Source organism: Podarcis melisellensis (genome assembly GCF_964234715.1).
Source record: "Podarcis melisellensis genome assembly, chromosome: 12".
Classification (NCBI taxonomy): Eukaryota; Metazoa; Chordata; class Lepidosauria; order Squamata; family Lacertidae; genus Podarcis; species Podarcis melisellensis.
Genome location: NC_138544.1, coordinates 42,516,403 through 42,534,439, shown reverse-complemented (window position 1 = coordinate 42,534,439; position 18,037 = coordinate 42,516,403). Strand labels below are relative to the sequence as shown.

Below are 18,037 nucleotides of genomic sequence, written 5' to 3'. Positions count from 1 at the left end.
GGTACTTCCTGATGTTGTTGCGACTTCCAACTAGAGGTGGAAGGATCTGTTAATCTCAGTTCTCTCAGTTTCTCATTTTTCCAATCTTAGGTCCAGTTTACATTTTGTGGTGATTTTTTTAAAAAATAATAATAATTCTAATTTCAGTGTGAATTTCTCCCAATAAACAATTTTTAATGTGCAGTTTTGACAAATGTACACATTTTTGCAAGGGATTTCCCCTAATATAACACACATTTGTATGCTGCTTTTGTGAATATCTTCATTTTTATGCCCAGTTCCCCTAATATATTTACATTTTTGTAAGCATTATTTACTTCAAGAACAGCATTGGAAAATTAGGATAAGTGCAAATTAGGATACATGTGTTTCAGTTTGCATGTTATTTTGGAAAATGCAAACATGATATATTAGATACGGCTTTAAATGCATATAGAATTGAATTTCTCCTCCATACCTATTCCCAACAAGTTCTGGTGTATCCATTGCAATGTCTGGGGAAAAGAGTATTGTGCTTGACCCTAGGTATGTTCAGTGGCTACTTTGTCCCTATTCTAGAATGATGACCAACAAAGAAAAGCAAGCTAGCTCTGAAATGAAATAAAGATTGTTGATTGCTTTTTCCTATCCAAGGTATGAAGCAAGGAGCTGAACCTGTCTACTGCAGAAGACAGCTGTAACTTTTCCATCAACTTCAAAAGACCAAGAGTTTCCCTGCAATGTCCAAGTTAATTTTCTGAAGTCAATCTGCAGCCTTGGGTATTCGATTTTCTTGGTAGTGACAAGCAATATTAGTGCTGCAGAGTTTCTGCTCTTTCGTGTCCTAGAGATCAAAGAAGAAAGTTTTTAACAATTGGAATCTGCAGAGTGGAGAGAGAGAGGGAGAAAGAAAGAGAGATTTTGCAAGCAGAACAGAGCAGTGAAACAATTTGGGCTGACACGTCAGTCGAGCCATGATGAAATGCAGCTCTGTGTCTTCTTTTCATCAGGCCCAGATGGTGTAACATCTCTGTGGGATGAGGACATTGCTAAGATGAATACATAGATAACAGCAAGTTGGTCAAGGGAGAGGTGATAGTAGCACGTTTCGGAAAGATGACAAAATGCCCCATTTGGCTCTTTTTCTTCAAGAGGCATGTGATGTGGACTCTTTTCAGATCTTCAGTAGCTTCTGGGAACAGAATGTACTGAAAGCGCGATCTTAAAGTATGGCCGGACATTTGCAGCTACAGGCCATTAGGAAGGCATTTAGAATGCTGTTTTGAATCTTTTTTGACTGACCTCAAAATGCTGGTGAAGTTGTATTCACCTGACCCAAGTAACTTTTGTCAAACTATGTGGAAATTTAATAGCTTGGTGCCGGACTCAACAGACCACCCTTCTTCCCAACCCCCAATTTCACCCGAGTTACGTTAAACTACTTTGGCTGGTTATAAGAATTTTGACTGTAGATGTGTGGGGTTGCTACTTAGCAGTGTAATTTGGTGATTACAATTACAATGTTACTTTCTGCTTGTTTGTAGTTTGAGCCATATTAACTCTGTAATATGGCTCAAACTACAAACAAGCAGAAAGTAACATTGTAATTGTAATCACCAAATTACTAAGCTTTTTGGCATTGTTCAGAGGGGGAGATATTTGCTCACAATTCGCTTCTAAATATAACAATGGATTGGCTTTGAGAAATCCACTAAAATCCTTGAAAATAGTAAACAGTGTAACAGCTCATCAGTTTTCAGTTCCATGACTGACATAGGTCACCATGTGAATGATTGTTGTGTAACTGGGGGGGGTGAACTTTTCTGCATAATGTGGGGTGTCAGTCCACAGTTCTTACTTAATGTTCCAACATATGGTGAGATCCACAACTTGCCATATTTTATTCAGCCTGTTTTTTAAAGGTACCTTCTGGTATCTGGCAAGCTGCAATCTTACTGTGCATCAGAACTTAGAATAGTTCTTTACTGTTCCTCAGTTGCCTGACAAAGGCAGCTTGTCGAGAGTACATTGCAAGAAAAGGGCTTTTTTCCTTCATAAATTGTGCGTTGCCTTACTGAAGGGATAGGATTCCCCCACGCACAAACACATATTGTTCCAACTTCCCTTTCTCACAGATTTGAGACTAAATTTGGACTCAAAAGGTCTCAAAGTGGGTTAGATATTAGCTACCAGAGAAAAGTGATCTCACCTACAAAATTTTTGAACCAACAGACAGCAGAATTAAAAAGAGGATGGTAGCTGTGCATTAGGAGGAGCCTTTGGTTCTTCAAGTGGCTTCCCCCATTACTCTTAACAGAATCCAAATTTGTTGTCTGTTACACAGAGCCTGCAGCCCCTGACACAGTACTGTGTGTCAAAGCCAGAGCACTGAAGCATCTCAACTCTCACAACATCTTATGCTTCCAACACTGGCTTTATAGGAACAAAAATACAATTTCTATTATTTCTCAGCTAAGAGACCAAATTTCTGTAGTTTTGAGTCCACCACCTATTATATATAAAAATATTAGAACTGAAGGTCATCAATAGTAATGCAATTGCCTTGCAAACTTCCCCATCTCTCTCTCTCTCTCTCTCTCTCTCTCTCTCTCTCTCTCTCTCTCTCTCTCTCTCTCTCTCTCTCTGTCTCTCTCTCTCTCTGTGTGTGTGTGTTTCTACCACTTTTTCATTAAGCATAAATGATTCTTTGCTTTTCAAACTATGTATGTATATCCGTTGCAATGCTAATTAGAGAAACTGTGATTATTTCAAAGTCAAACCAGTTTTGCTGCCCAGGGGTCTAATCTAAATAGAGAATGATTCATTTCTAATGATATGGCCCACTACATATAGAGTTTAATTTGAAACAGAAACCTGGGTTGAAAACCTATCTTTACCATCACATAGTACAGCCTCTTGTGTTTTGGCCTCAGTTCCCAATCTATAAAATGGGGATTATTATGACCTACCTTGGAGGACAAACCAAATAAAGCCTTTAATGCACTTTTGCAAATTAAAAGTGGTATCTAAATAAGAAACAGGAACAGTAGGTGTTCATCCAGGCCTTCAATATATTTGATTACAAAACTCAAATGAACAGCTTCTCTCATAAATAATTTCACCACTTTCTCCCCTCCAAGCACAGTTAGAATTAATAAATCTAGAGTGAGAAAAGCCCCAAACTTTTTTCAATCAACATTAACATATATATAGATTTCAGGATGGCTCAGTCACACACTTACAGTACTGCCAGCCATCTGTCATGAGCATTATTAGGTTCTGCATACTGAAGGACATGACACAGAGTTGTTGCTACCAGCAGAGATGTGATCTGTCAGAACTGGGTCACATCCAACTAAACCATTACTCAACCCTGGGAAGAACAAGCATATGGGGTTGTTACTTTACCTGCTGGAGGAGTGCCATGTCTGCATGTCACATTAGATTGCAACCCTAATGAATTAGAACTTGTTTGCCAGAGTGTTGTGAGGCCATAAGAAGAATCCTACCGGATCAGAACAAAGGTCCATCTAGTCAAGCACTCTGTTTCCAACATTTATCGCAGACTATTGCTCACAGGTTTGGAATTAACAAGACCCAGGACCTTGCCCAAAATAGTGTTAATTTGATCAGTTTATGAGAAACATACCTGGCTTTGACTTAGCTTTCTGTACAGGGATTAAGGAGAATTTTAAACTGCTAGTCCTGATTTGCTTTTGGATTAGAATATTGTATCTTCTCTGAGGTGTTCCTTCTTCTAGGTGGGTACTGCTTTGGTTGTCTGATTTAAGTGAGCTCCGATGGCCAAATGTTTGTTTGCTTTCTCTTTCATCACCACTTTAGCAGAAGGACCAGAGTGGACACAGAAGATGCTATCAAGATACAGGGAGCAGGGATGTGTCTGAAAGGTCCACCTTGGCAGAGGAGCGGGGGGATAGCAGGACATTCACGAGGCTGGAACAATTGGTGAACAAGGCCACTATCCAAATGTCTTAAGAGTTCCAGCTCCCTCAGGGAAGCACAGGGAATTGCAGTCGAGAGGAGGGCTTTCTCTGTGGTGGCCCTTCAATTGTGGAACAGAGATGTGTCTGCTATTTGACAGAAGACACACCTCTTTATCCTGGCCTTTGGCACTCAAATGTATTTCTTTCATGGAGCCCACCTTCTTTGCTGAATTTATATTGTTCTGTTCCATTTGTGCTGGCTTTACCTGGTTTTATATTTTTATATTCTTTTGTCGTAATGCGCCCTGAAATCTTAAGTTGAAGGCAATGGTGGCTGGTGCCCCGTGGGAATGGTGAGGCAGAAAACAAGTAATCTCAAAATAGGTAGAGCCAGTGACAAGCAGAGCCATCTCTTTCTAATTTTGTCTCTATTCTCCTCCCTGCCGAGTTCTACAAAAGCAACTGAAACAAACCAGGAAGAGGAACAACAACCTTTTTGGATGGTTGTAATACAGGTAGGTTGAAGAGGGTATTTTTTCCTAATGGGCCAGCTTCCACAGGATGAAGGGTGGGGAAGAAATCTTAATAAGTAATAAATGCAAGAACTAGCAGATTTGCAGGTGGCTCAGATGAGGGACCTACCTCACACTTTATGAGGACTATGTGCAGTTCATCACGGGTACCTCAGGGATGAGCTAATTTTGACAGGGCAACATCTTGTGGTGGGGGGTTAGATCCACCACCTCAACACAGTTGCTAACTGATGGATGCATGCCATGTCCTTTAAATGTGGCATGTTTATGAGAAAATCTCTGAGGTTTTTAATGTTCTCATTTCCCCACCCCTACCCTGAAAAATAGTATTTCCCCCATATATCCTCCATCATTTGTATATATGTATGGTGATCACCATTCCTCGCATCCCTACAGTGTAGTGGAATCGCACTATATCCCGGGCATTGCAGAGGAGACAAATAGTGAACAGACTGCCAGTATAGTTACTGCTGCTGCTGCCGCCACCAGTTTCAAGAGCAGGAGCAGGGGCGCTTTTGGAAATAATAATAATAATTTTTATTCATTCATTCATTCATACCCCGCCCATCTGGCTGGGTTTCCCCGGCCACTCTGGGCGGTTTCCAACAAAATATTAAAATACAATAGTCCATCAGATATTAAAAGCTTCCCTAAATAGGGAAGCTTCCCTTAAAAAGACTGAAGTTGTGCTGTTGGTGGTGCTTGTGGTGAGCCCCACCACTGAGAATCTGTTGGAAAATTTCTCCTCCCCCTGGATAAATTTGGTGAAATGATCCCCCAATTTTTGCCATCCACAAATAGGGCACAAGTTTTCAAGAGGCCATTTGTGCAAAGTTTTAGTTTAATACAGTGTTAGCTTTCCTGGTTACTTCTGTCCCATTTTTCAGGCTGCAGTGCTTGTTGCACTGCGGAACTGTGGCTTACATTTCATTCACAAAAGTGGGCATGGTGTGACACAGCATCAAACATCATTGGACAATGTCACTGCTCATCCACACTTCTGTCCCACCCCCACCCCCACCCCCACGATTCACCAATGGAAACAGCAGGAAAGAAATCTGCCACTGCAGATTCTGAAACTTTACTCCAATTTTCTGGGTTAATGGTGTTGCAAACATTTTTTCTTTGGAAACAAATAACACAGAAATGAGCGCTAAACTTCCACTTGGCTTTTAAATAATGTGAGAGCTCAAACTGCTGTGTGAATGTAACCTTGGTAGTGCCCATCTACCTCTTCACAAATGAATTTCATAACCATAAATGTTTAATTCTGGGATTGCCTTATATTTTATCCCGTTTCTAGAGAAAACATCATTCTGACATTGTTGTCAACATTTATTATGCTTGTTTCTAATAAATATATGATGATTCGGTAACTCATATTTTTTAATATACTGAATAAATCCATTTGTCCTAGGTGACACACATTTTTCAAAGTAGCCACAGGTGGGGTAAGTTAAGTGAGGGTAAAAGTGAATGGGGGGGGGGACATCTAATGGCATTATGCCTAGAAGTGAAATACACATCAGTTGTATTATGGATCCAACTGAGACAAACTTGCTGAACATTCAGGATGTTTCTGAAATAACCTTGGATTAATGATGCTTAGATATCATTCCACATTCATACAAAATGGAAAATATTTCATTTTCCATGCAGACAAAAGGAGTACAAAGGATAGTTGAAAACATGACAGGAGTGGTGCAGATAGGTGGACTTTTTTTAGAAGAAGAAAAAAATCTTTGGTCTCCCTTTTGCTTAATTGGTTTTATTTTTCCTGAGCAATATAAAACAGCTTGGACTTTTTGATCAACCAAATATCCTTCATCACTTCTAAGAGCTTTTTATAAAACCACAGATCTGAATATTTCTCTGACAGACATATTTTTGAATCTAGAAACAATTCTGCAGAAAGATATTTTCATCAAAAATGTAAAACCTTATAAAAAATTCAAATGTTTTGGTGCAGTAGAGGCCCTCAACTGGAATAATGCCATCCAATGTATATACAGCGTGGTTTTATTTCTAGGTGAGTTTTTCCTTCCTTTCTTTCACAGTGAAACTGATTTCAAAGGTGCCTAACTTCTATGGCTCTCAGAAAGAGCTACGGTAATAATTATTCTGATCTGTCATCACCTTGCCAGATCATGATATTTCAGGTTTCTTGTTTTGAGTAAATTTAATTCCTTATCTTTGCAGCTTCATAAAACAGAAACCCATTTTGAACAATAAAGCATAAATAATGTATTTCTATTTTTGAATGTGTTCTTGGATATGATTGCAATTTATGAGAAAAGCAACTATAATTATGAATGCAAATGATTTCACAGTTATTGCAACAGATTTTGTTTATATATGTTAAACTGTCTTGAAAGATAGCCTGCTTTCATGAGAAAAACCTAGTTTTTTATGTTGAGACAACACTTAGAGTAACAACTATGGAAACTAGGACAATTGCTATAGTGTGAATCAAAATGTGTTTAGTTTGGGTCTTTTAGACTGGTATATCTCCAGCATTAAACAGTGTAACTTGGCAACTCACAAAAACACTGGCTATATCAGGGCCTATAGTCCTCTAAAATAAAATTCTAACTAGCTACATGTAGAGTCTAAATCATCAAGCTCAAAAATAGATTACAAACTGAGGATCTAATAATAAGTAAAACATAAAACATCAAGTGTTAAAAACCTCCTGATACAGACCTGCCTTCAGATGTATTCTAAAAGTTGTGTAATTCTTTATCCCCTTGACATCTGAAGGGAGGGCATTCCACAGGGAGGGTGCCACTACTGAGAATTATGACCCGTTAGGCCCTTTAGCCATAAAATCCTTCCCTATAATCTCTAAATGGTCTGCATCCAGATCCAGTGTTCTTTAGAGAATACCATCCACTCTTAGAGCCCCTGAATCTGTCATTCAGTGCTTTTTATCCCATCATTTAGAGATCCATTTTGTAAGGGCACTGAGCAGTGCCTTCTCAGTGGTGGCACTGCAGGTGCAGAATGATCTCGCTGGAGAGGCCTTCCATGAAACATCTTTCAACAGTGCAAAAACTTAGTTGGATACTACCCATAGAAAGTATCTCTGCCATTAGAAATGCAGGCAAGGATGTGTGTGGTTTAAAGAATCACAGAATTGTAGCGTTGGAAGGGACCCAGAGGTTGGTGGGAAACCCAAAACAGATTTATGGGCTGCATGGGGACAGGGGAGAAAGATTGTGGGTGGGGTGGTTGTGGGTGGGGTGATCCAGGGAAAGGGAACATTACCATTCCTGCGTGCAGTGGCAGTGGCGTAGCGTGGGGGGTGCAGGGGGGCCGGCCGCACCGGCCGCAACATCTGGGGGTTAGGGTTAGGGGGCACAAATCCACGGGTTAGGGGGCACAAATCCACGGGTTAGCGGGCGCAAATCCACAGGTTAGGGGGCGCAAATTACTTGCCTTGCCCCGGGTATTGACAACCCACCCTATGCCACTGTGCAGTGGCAAGCAGGGATCCTGCCCTAGCTATGAGGGTGGGGGTCTTCAGCACCCTGCCAGGAGGCTCCTGAAGTCTGGCACCAGCCCTGCTCAGCATATCAGGCTTTTAATAATGCCCATGTGTCACTCAAAAATGCTGTTTACACAAGAGATGTGTGTTGAATCAACATGCAAACCACCCCCAATTTCTATGCATTTATCAGAGGGGGGGGTCTTCTACACAGAGCCTGTGCATGACACGTTGCATGTGCAGATCCTAACCTGTACAGCTTGGAGGCACATACATGCTGTTCCAAAATACAGAGGTCAGGTTAGAACCAGGAGGTGCAATCCCACTTCCTCTTGCACGTGCAATTTCACATGCTTTTGTCTGAGTACAGTCTCTGTGCAAACGTAGCTGATGGAATCTTTTATTGTTTGCCCATGATATAGTGAGTTAGAGAAAAGTCCCCCTAAGTCAATAAATCTGCTTCAGTAAATAAATGTAAAGCAAACTGTATCTTTTCCCACTAAGGGACTATTTCTTGCCAAAGTTTGTAATACCCTTTTTCCTGAAAGAGAAGCTGATTATGGCTGACAGAACTCTCATTTGGAGGTCAGTAGGGCAATAGGTTAAATATTATGGCTGAAGAACCTTCACTCAGAAAAAGACCCACACGGTATAATGCAGTCTTTGACAAGAACAATCATATGAGGGAATAATATAATAATTATTTCTGCCACAGGGAAGACATTTTTTACACATAGAATATGTGTGATTCTCTACCAGGTCTGGGCTTTCTAAATTGTCATTCAGATATAAGAACATTGTTGCTATACAGCATTACTAGCTAATGTTGTTCTTGTTGTTGTTTAGTCATTTAGCCATGTCCGACTCTTCGTGACCCCCATGGATCAGAGCACACCAGACACTCCTGTCTTCCACTGCCCCCCCCCCCACAGTTTGGTCAAACTCATGTTGGCAGCTTTGAGAATACTGTCCAACCATCTCTTCCTCTGTCGTCCCCTTCTCCTTGTGCCCTCAGTCTTTCCCAACATCAGGGTCTTTTCCAGGGAGTCTTCTCTTCTCATGAGGTGGCCAAAGTATTGGAGCCTCAGCTTCAGGATCTGTCCTTCCAGTGAGCACTCAGGGCTGATTTCCTTAAGAATGGATAGGTTTGCTCTTCTTGCAGTCCATGGGACTCTCAAAAGTCTCCTCCAGCTGAGCCAGTGTGGTGTAGTGGTTAAGAGCGGTAGACTCGTAATCTGGGGAACCGGGTTCACGTCTCCGCTCCTCCACATGCAGCTGCTGGGTGACCTTGGGCTAGTCACACTTCGCTGAAGTCTCTCAGCCCCACTCACTTCACAGAGTGTTTGTTGTGGGGGAGGAAGGGAAAGGAGAATGTTAGCCGCTTTGAGACTCCTTCGGGTAGTGATAAAGTGGGATATCAAATCCTAACTCTTCTTCTTCTCCAGCACCATAATTCAAAATCATCAACTCATCAGCGATCAGCCTTCTCTATGGTCCAGCTCTCACTTCCATACATCACTACTGGGAAAACCATAGCTTTAACTATAGGACCTTTGTCGGCAAGGTGATGTCTACTTAGACATAGAAAAAACTTTTTAAAAATCAAACATTCATTCATAGGTTGTTTTCTATTATAGTTTTATCAACATTTTGTATATTGCTATCACAGCAAAAGGAATAATTTAATGCATTATTTCATGCCACCCCAGTCTCTGAACGGTTCAAGATTCCAGGGGTTCCAGGCACTTACTCAGGGTTCATGTTTCCTTCAGAATCCAAGCCTATGATGGAGGGGTTCACAGCATTAACACTCCAAGAGGATCTTGCTTCTCCCATAGCCATAGCCTTGGATTCCATAGAAATCAGACATAACACGTTGTGGTGTATATTGGACAGACCCAACTGGTGTTCCTTGTGCTGTTTCTCCATTGGAACCTATTTGCTTATGGAATAGGAAGGGAGCAGATATTTGCCAATTCCTTCTTAACTGCAGCCCCCAGCCCCTCTCCCCACAAATCCTTTCTGGAATATTTGGATTCTGCCAAATCAAAAGCCCTCATCCTCATAGGAGGGCACAAACTGGATACAACTCATTACCACCACCATCTTATAAGCACTTTGATGTGATTCAGTCCTTTTTCTGTCCCTATAGTCATGCAATAACTTCTGCCTAAAGTAAAGCAAACTGCCTTCTGGCTGCATGGAACCAAACTATCACACACACACACACACACACACACATACTTTTGGGGGCACACAGCTCTGTGAGCCACAATTGCTATATCAAATCCTCTATCTACATTTTAAAAATGTGCTCACTTTCACATTGTGTTCTGACAAACAGATCTTTTTTCTTTTCTTTTGACATGATACAATGCAAAGACAGAGGAGCAAATAGCTGTTTACATGATCCTTGAAGAGCGAGCCAAGATGGCAGTCTCAAAAACAATGCACGAATGGCAGGGATTCTACAGCTCTCTCTGGGATGCACAAACAACAGTTAATAATTAGAACTGGAACAGAATTCTGGAATAGTCAGAGGCATATGACTATCCAGTTTTCAGTCATTAAAAGAGGGCAGCATTTATAATTTTAAACCTTTAGATGATTTTTTTTTATTTTTTAGAAAAAGAATTGTGACAATGTAAAGCCAAGGAAGCAGTTGAAATACAAAAGCCAACATCACAAAGCACACTTAGAGAGAACCATTGGTTTTCATTAGGGTTTTTTTTCCGCAGCAAATAAGATGTTGGCTGGCAAAGGATATGTAGCCTTTTCGAATGCTGTCCAGATGGCCCCTGTGAATAACGCAGCACACAGCCGCGATCTACTTGTTGGACAGATAACTTACAAATTTGGAAAGAGCCACTTGAAGCGCTCCTTCATTAAGCTAATAATGTGTCTGGTTACATGGTAAACAAGAGTCAAGGGGCTTGTAACATTTTCACAAAAGGAGTAAGTTTCAGCTGCTATGGCAACCTGAGCGATCCCTATGAAATCAGTTCTTAATTATCCCAGACATCATGAATCCAAGGATGCAAATGACTTGTCACAGGGGGGAAATGTGTTTAGAAAATTACATATAAAGAAGCATATCACTGCTAAAGCCCACCTTCCTTCTTCTCCAGTCCTCCCACATCTAACTTCCACTCTGGAATGAGAACTGGAGCTTTCACCTCCACACCTTCTTTTAGCTGTGAAGGACAAGATACAGGGTTATAAAAAAGAAACAACTGAGTAGAGAGAAATGGTCCCCTGTCTTTCATTCACTTTATCTCAGAACTCAAGAGCCCATGGTTGCCCAGTGAAATTTATCGTCAGTAAGCTCAGGACAAGCAAAAATAAATGCTCAGTCATGAAATGCACACAATTTATTTCTAGAAGTCATTGCCACAAGATTTTGCAAAGACACTGAGTTATATGAATTGAAAATAAGAAGACCTGTGCATATCAATTTTCAGCTCATTTTTTTTAAAGCTCAGAAGCAATCATATTACTATCTTAACGTATTCTAAGAATAACCTACAGCACAAGGGATTCTTACTGCTGTTGTTAAAAACATTTGTGCGCCACCTTTTGAAATTTGCTCAAGGCAGCTAACGGTCATTAGAAAACATAAAGTACATCATGCAAAAACAAAAGGGAAACCTAACACTGTTAATACAGCAGTAGGATAAAAACCAAATCAGGCTATTCTGTCCTCTCCCACTAGGGCTTGCAGAAAAATTCAATTCAGTTCACATTTAAAGGCAAAACCTGCCTAATTTGCACCCTATGAAACAAAGCACGACCATTCTTCAAAATTTGCACTTCTCCAAACTTTGCAGTGCACATACATGCATAATTTTATTTGTATGTTGCTTTTCCACAGCTCAAACCATGCTCAAGTGGCTTACAACATGAAAAGAATTCATAGCTACAACATGACAAAAGTAGTCACAAACAATAAATAAAATACTTGAAAACACACAACCAAACTGAACAATTTCCACACAAATCACAAGATCTAAAATAAAGATACAAAAAAGCAACAGCAGCAACAAGTCCCCAATAACCATTCAGTCAACCATCCACTCTGGGTGTTCCCCAGGGCCACAACACAACTGCCCTTGCCAACTGGTGCACAACCTTTCAGAATGTGCCAGAATCCTTCTGGTTCCGTGGGTCCTCAGGAGTGGGCCCCTCACCTCCGCACAATGCCATTTTCCTGCATTTTAAAAGTGGGCTTACACATCTTGTCTGACTTTCATAAAATATACCGCTGCAAACATACTCTAGTTAATAAATAACACAAACAAGCATTTAGCTGAAAAGCCATTTAACATCAACTGTAATAAGTGACAGGCAAAATTATGATGGAGAACACCTATTGAAGAAGATGAAATATGACTCAGAGAAAGGGGAGATGATCTGTAATGAATGCAGTACAACCGCTTGTTTACGGTGATTGCTGTGTTCAGGCTGAAGGGGATGCATTAAAACATGCCGAATCATGATGATAGCTTCCATTTTCCTAATAAGGCTGTATCCCTTCTAGCATTATTATGTAAAATGTAGAATGTAGGTAGTAGGAGTTATAATGTTCAATAATGGTTCAGTGTAAGTATATAAATGTACAAAGCAGGTAGATTAGATGGGTGGAACATTCATTTTCTTGTCAGGCCAATGAAAGCCAAACTTAAAGTGAGCAGTCCTTTGCTTCTTACATTATTATTTTTATTAAAAAAACACACTTCTTGTTATATTTTATGTTTTTGTATCTTCGAAGGAAGATGAACACTTAAAACAGACCAGCTGCCTCTTTAAGTTATACAGCTTGCCTTGTTGAAACAAACACTAATATTTAATTTCCTTAGCAAGCACAAAAGAAGTTGATAATAACAAGCTAATTATCTAAGTTAATTATCTAATTATCCAGGGCCTGCTCTTGCTCCCTGTGAAGTCAAATGGCAATTTTGCCATTGGAGTATAAAGAGGCCTTGCAGCATTGCAATGTCATTGAACTCTACTGAAATAAGTGGAAACACGCCAATATTAATGCAATGAATGGTCTAGAAGCACCCAGTGTTGTACTATTGTTGATGCTAAGTGTGTGAAAACCAGAAATGTGTATTAAAGGTGGGTCACTGAGAGTCCCTAAAGTTGCCATCTTTCTAAAGAAAGTACAGGATATAACATTTAACATAATCATACCTAGCAAATAAGATGTCTTGGGATTTTGACTCTGGTTACTGCAAATCAGTTGGAGCCCATTAAATTCAGATTCTGAACACATTCTTTCAAAGCTGTTTTAAAATTTGCAATTTTGTGTTTTCCCCATTTCTGCTTGAGTATCCTGACTGCAACAACTACAGGTGCCCCAACTCAGGAAAGTTTGACACCAACTAACACATGTGCTGCATAGATTGCTGTGTTTGTGGCTCTCCAGAATAAGCTGCCACACAGAAAGGGTAACAGATGACTATTTTTTAAAAATAGCCATGGTTCCAAACAATCCATCAGTTGGCTGGATCAAGTGAACAATGAAGTAGCCAAGTTTACAGGTGACCACAGAATGATGAAAACCTAGAAATTTGCATGAACAATGGAGCTACTACAATAAGCAGAAGCAGCCTGGTAACATTCCTAATTGTGAATGGCCCAATAGGAATGATGCTCAATCATGGTATAGTGCCATTCGTAGGGATATTCTTTTCATTTATGTTATGTACTGAGTTGAATAGGATCCAAAATGCAGCAGTCTGATTGGTCCTAGAACAATAGGCTCCAGAATGCAGCAGTGTGATTGGTTCACAGGAGCCACCCAATCCAGCTCCAAGTGGAAGTGAATCCGTGACCTGATTGGCCTACAGGAGTATCCCGGAATTATCCAATCACGTGGGGCCCATTGTGTAAATAATGTATATAAAGCAGACATTCTGGGGGAAATTCATTCCTCCTCAACACTATGAGCTGAATAAAGAGCATGAAATCCACTCTCGACTCCGAGTATATTTCAATTTATTTGTTTTTTTAAAAAAGGAAAGATGGTTGCCCCCATTGGACTGAAAGTTTCCAAAAATGCACTTTTGTGGGAAACAAATGGCCACATGAAAGGAAGGCATTTTCAACCCAGCCCAAGATACAACCAATGGAAATGACTGAATTAATCCCTAAGTGGCTGTATTTTTAGAGGATACATTACAGGTTCCATTACAGATTGTTGTCTCCTGTACTATGCTACTACTGCTACTATTCCTTCTATCAGTTCAGCTAAAAATAGTGCACTAGAAGCAAAGTCGAGGACCACGCCCTGCATGCAGAACTCCCCAGGTTCAATATTTGGCCTTTCCTAGGTAGAAAGACCCCTGCCCAAGGTCCTGGATAGCCAAAACCAGTCAGAGCAGACATGCCAGTCAGACTAGAAGAACAATTGGCCTTCCTTGGTTTCAAGCACTTTCCTATGTTCAGAACATTGACACAATGTATAATCATTGTTTGGGACCAATACTATTGCTGTGATTTCTTTGATATAACACCACACTGCATATCTTTCTGCTACAAGTGAATATCCTGGCTGGTTTTAATTTATTGTGTTTTTCTTTCAAAATAGCACCAAATAAATAAGCCCCTTGTCATGATTAATCACTTGCCAAACTTCATTCTGAAATGATTTCTTTCTGAGTTTATGGAAGTTCATGAAAAGGGTAAACTTCAAAGTTGCTGAAACACATTGTTTAAATGGCAAAATGCTTAATTTTTTTTTTCATCTGCAGTTTTAAGTTTTATATTACATGATTTAGCTTAGGGCAGTATTTTAAGGATGAATTATAAAGTTTCCAGGAAGTAGCTTTATAATCAGAGTACAAACATTCTTCAATAGAGCACTGTAAATACAAAGACAAAACCAGAGATGGACCTGAACCAAAACAAAATCCCTAAACACAGAGCTGAGAAATAAAATAAAATAAGGTATTGTTCATAGAAATGCAATGTTGGAAGAGAACAGAAGACCAGCTCGTCCAACCAGCTGCCCAAAATGTAAGGCCTCCCACAGATAACCTACACAAGCGAGAACATGTTGTGCTATGATCAGGGAGCAAAAACAGCACAGAAATTCCACTTCATCGGAGCCAATTAAACAAAGCCTCATACTACAGGGATGGGTATGGAAGAGGTACGGTTGAGTGATGTAGTATACTAAATCAACAGTGGGCAACCTTTGGCTCCCAAGACTAGTTAGGCTCACCAGGCCTCAGCATTTGGCCCACAAGGCCATTTTGTCCTGCCCTTTAGTGTGGGGCAGGGACGCGGGTGGCACTGTGGGTTAAACCACAGAGCCTAGGACTTGCCGATCAGAAGGTTGGCGGTTCGAATCCCCGCAACGGGGTGAGCTCCCGTTGCTCGGTCCCTGCTCCTGCCAACCTAGCAGTGCGAAAGCACGTCAAATTGCAAGTAGATAAATAGGTACCGCTGTGGCGGGAAGGTAAACGGTGTTTCCGTGCACTGCTCTGGTTCGCCAGAAGCGGCTTAGTCATGCTGGCCACATGACCCGGAAGCTGTACGCTGGCTCCCTTGGCCAATAAAGCGAGATGAGCGCCACAACCCCAGAGTCCGTCACGACTGGACCTAATGGTCAGGGGTCCCTTGGGGGCAGATAAAGCAGGGTTTGCAAACACTGCCAATCTGCTATGGCTGAAAAGCACTGCACCTTTGCAAGCACCACTGTGGTCATCCACACTTGCAAAGGCACTGGGCCTTGCAAGCGCCAGCAATCAGCTGACTGTTTGCTTTTGCAAAGTGCTGTGCCTTTGCCCAAACTGATACAAAACCAAGCAGACAAAGGAAAATGGGTCGCATGGCATGCAATTGACAGGTGGGCAGCCCCACCCACTGCTCAGCCTTGGCTGGTGGGAGATCAGGGAGGTAAGGATCCAGACAGCTCATTGGATCCAATTCCCAACCTCTGTATTAAGGAGAAGTACGGTATCTGATTATTCTTTTAATCGGTTCCTTGAGCCTTGTCATTTAATAATCATTGGGTTGAGTCTACCAAGGTATGATAAATGAAGGAATAATGTGCATTTGGTTCATTTGTACATACTTAGGCTTAGATGTGGCATATTATAGAATCTCAGACAATGCTCAGAACGATAGAGGAAACTGGGTGTTCCTCTACATGGGATTCCCAATTACAGAGGCACTACTAGCTTCAACTAGAAGTTGTGCATTTAGTAGCCCCATGCTAAGGAACACTTCCAGCAGAGATTCAGCAGGCATCCTCTTGCAACTGCCTTTTTTGTTAATTAGTTTATTTGTATTGTTTTTTGATGATGTTTTACCATTGTTCATCACCCTGAGTTTTTATATGATGGTACAGAAATACTGTTACAGATGAATATAATAGGTAGGAAGAATGAGCTAGACACATGTACTTATTGCGTAGGTATGTGCCAAGGTTAAATATGATCTGCCTACTCAACTCTTCCTTCTGGCTCTCATGTTTTTATCTGCATAGTTTCCAGTCATGTGCCTCTCTCTATTTTGTTATAACAGATTGTACTTAAATGTCGCTGAGCTGGCTGCTGGTCTTGATGTAGGATAGAACTGTTCTCACAAAGCTGGAAGCAGTGGCACTGGACTCCTCTTGTCGTTTGCTGTTTTATATGTTGCATGGTGTTCCTCACAACTTCCTCCAATTAGGAATTGCTATTTCTCACGGGCTTCAGAAATCTTAACATGTTTTGCCCTACAGCCAGATGCTTAGTACTAACATCAGCCTGAACCAATGTAGGGTTGAGTTTTAGTTCAAAACATCTGGAAGGCACCAGCTTGGCAAGTGCTAATAGTGACTAGTGGGACATAGCAGGGTAGGGTGGGATTGTTTACCTGGCTTCCCAACATGGAGGTCACTGCTGGTAACCAAGAATGGGAGGTGGCAGGTGGCAGGTGGCATGAAGGTGGAATGATTTGGCCACAGAAAAGGGAGTATTAAGTTGGCTTTATTGCTGTGCCTGTACCACTAGCCACTACTGGTGAATGCTATGTGGAATATAGTATTTTACTCATAGTTTCTGCCTGCACAGTTCTTTCGACACACTAAATTCGTCACACAAGAGCTGTGGTCACCCAAGGCTGCTTTTCTGTTTCAGGAATATTGCACCTCACAACACTCAAATCACACTTTTGTACCTTGAACACATTACTGATGAAAAGTAGTTGCAACAAATGTCATAGACACCCAGTGGATTTTAAGAGCTTTTCCTTTCTTTAGCAGTTATGCTTAGTGACAACACAACTCTTCCACTCCATGGTACTTGTTTGTACAATTTTGTGAAACATTTTAAAAGATAAAAATAAACACTTTTGATGCTTTGTGCCAATTTTCTTTCCAAAATTCAGAAGTGCTCATATACAGTTGTTTGTTTTAAAAAGTGGTAAAACAGGACATTAACCTTCACACAGCAGAAATATCTGTAACAGCAGAAATATCTTATCTTTATATGGACCTTTTGCTAAGATGTTTTTTAAATACATACTGTCTATTCTACCTGCCATGACACTAATCCGTATTTTAAGAAGCAGTTGGGGTACATAGTAACAATACCTAACTAATGCCGCCATCTGTTCTGAGTGGAAGTGGTACATTATTTATTGCACTTATAATACAGTAGAGACTAAAATGAAGTCAGCACATTATTCTACTAATTGGGTATTTTGCCTAATTATACCTTTTTTATCATAATGTGACTAATATGAAAGCAAATAGCTTTCACTTTCTTTAGCTTTCTCTCCTTAAGTGCAAGACAATTGTTTGCATCCCACCAGCCTCCACTCAAAGCTGCTGCCTTCTCAATGGAATGCTCCCCATGTCGTCCCATAAACTACTAGATGCTGGAAATATGTTCCAACAGCAATTGTGAAAGTTTCCTTCTCAGAAATATATATATCACACATGTGCACTTCAATTAAGTAATTGCCATTTTTAACGCAAAGGGAAAAAAGCACCTCAGCACATACTCTATCAGTGTATTATTTATTAGTTTATATTGGTGGGGGCGAACCCACCATACATATAATGTCCCATACTCTCCAGCCTAGTCCTGCCAAACAGG

General features: G+C 40.7%; 1 long non-coding RNA gene across 2 annotated transcripts in view; it reads right to left on the bottom strand.

The window, feature by feature from the left end:
• Window positions 1-333: 333 nt before the first annotated feature.
• Window positions 334-18,037, bottom strand: part of LOC309353465 — a 29,027-nt gene continuing 11,323 nt past the window's right edge. The window contains exons 2-4 of one of the 2 annotated variants that reach the window (XR_014161879.1): window positions 11,056-11,137; window positions 9,694-9,885; window positions 9,388-9,514 (exon numbers count right to left, since the gene is read on the bottom strand). This is a non-coding gene — a long non-coding RNA (uncharacterized lncRNA). Of the gene's footprint in view, window positions 824-9,387; window positions 9,515-9,693; window positions 9,886-11,055; window positions 11,138-18,037 lie in introns of those variants that run through there. The other variant, XR_014161880.1, reaches the window with a different exon arrangement.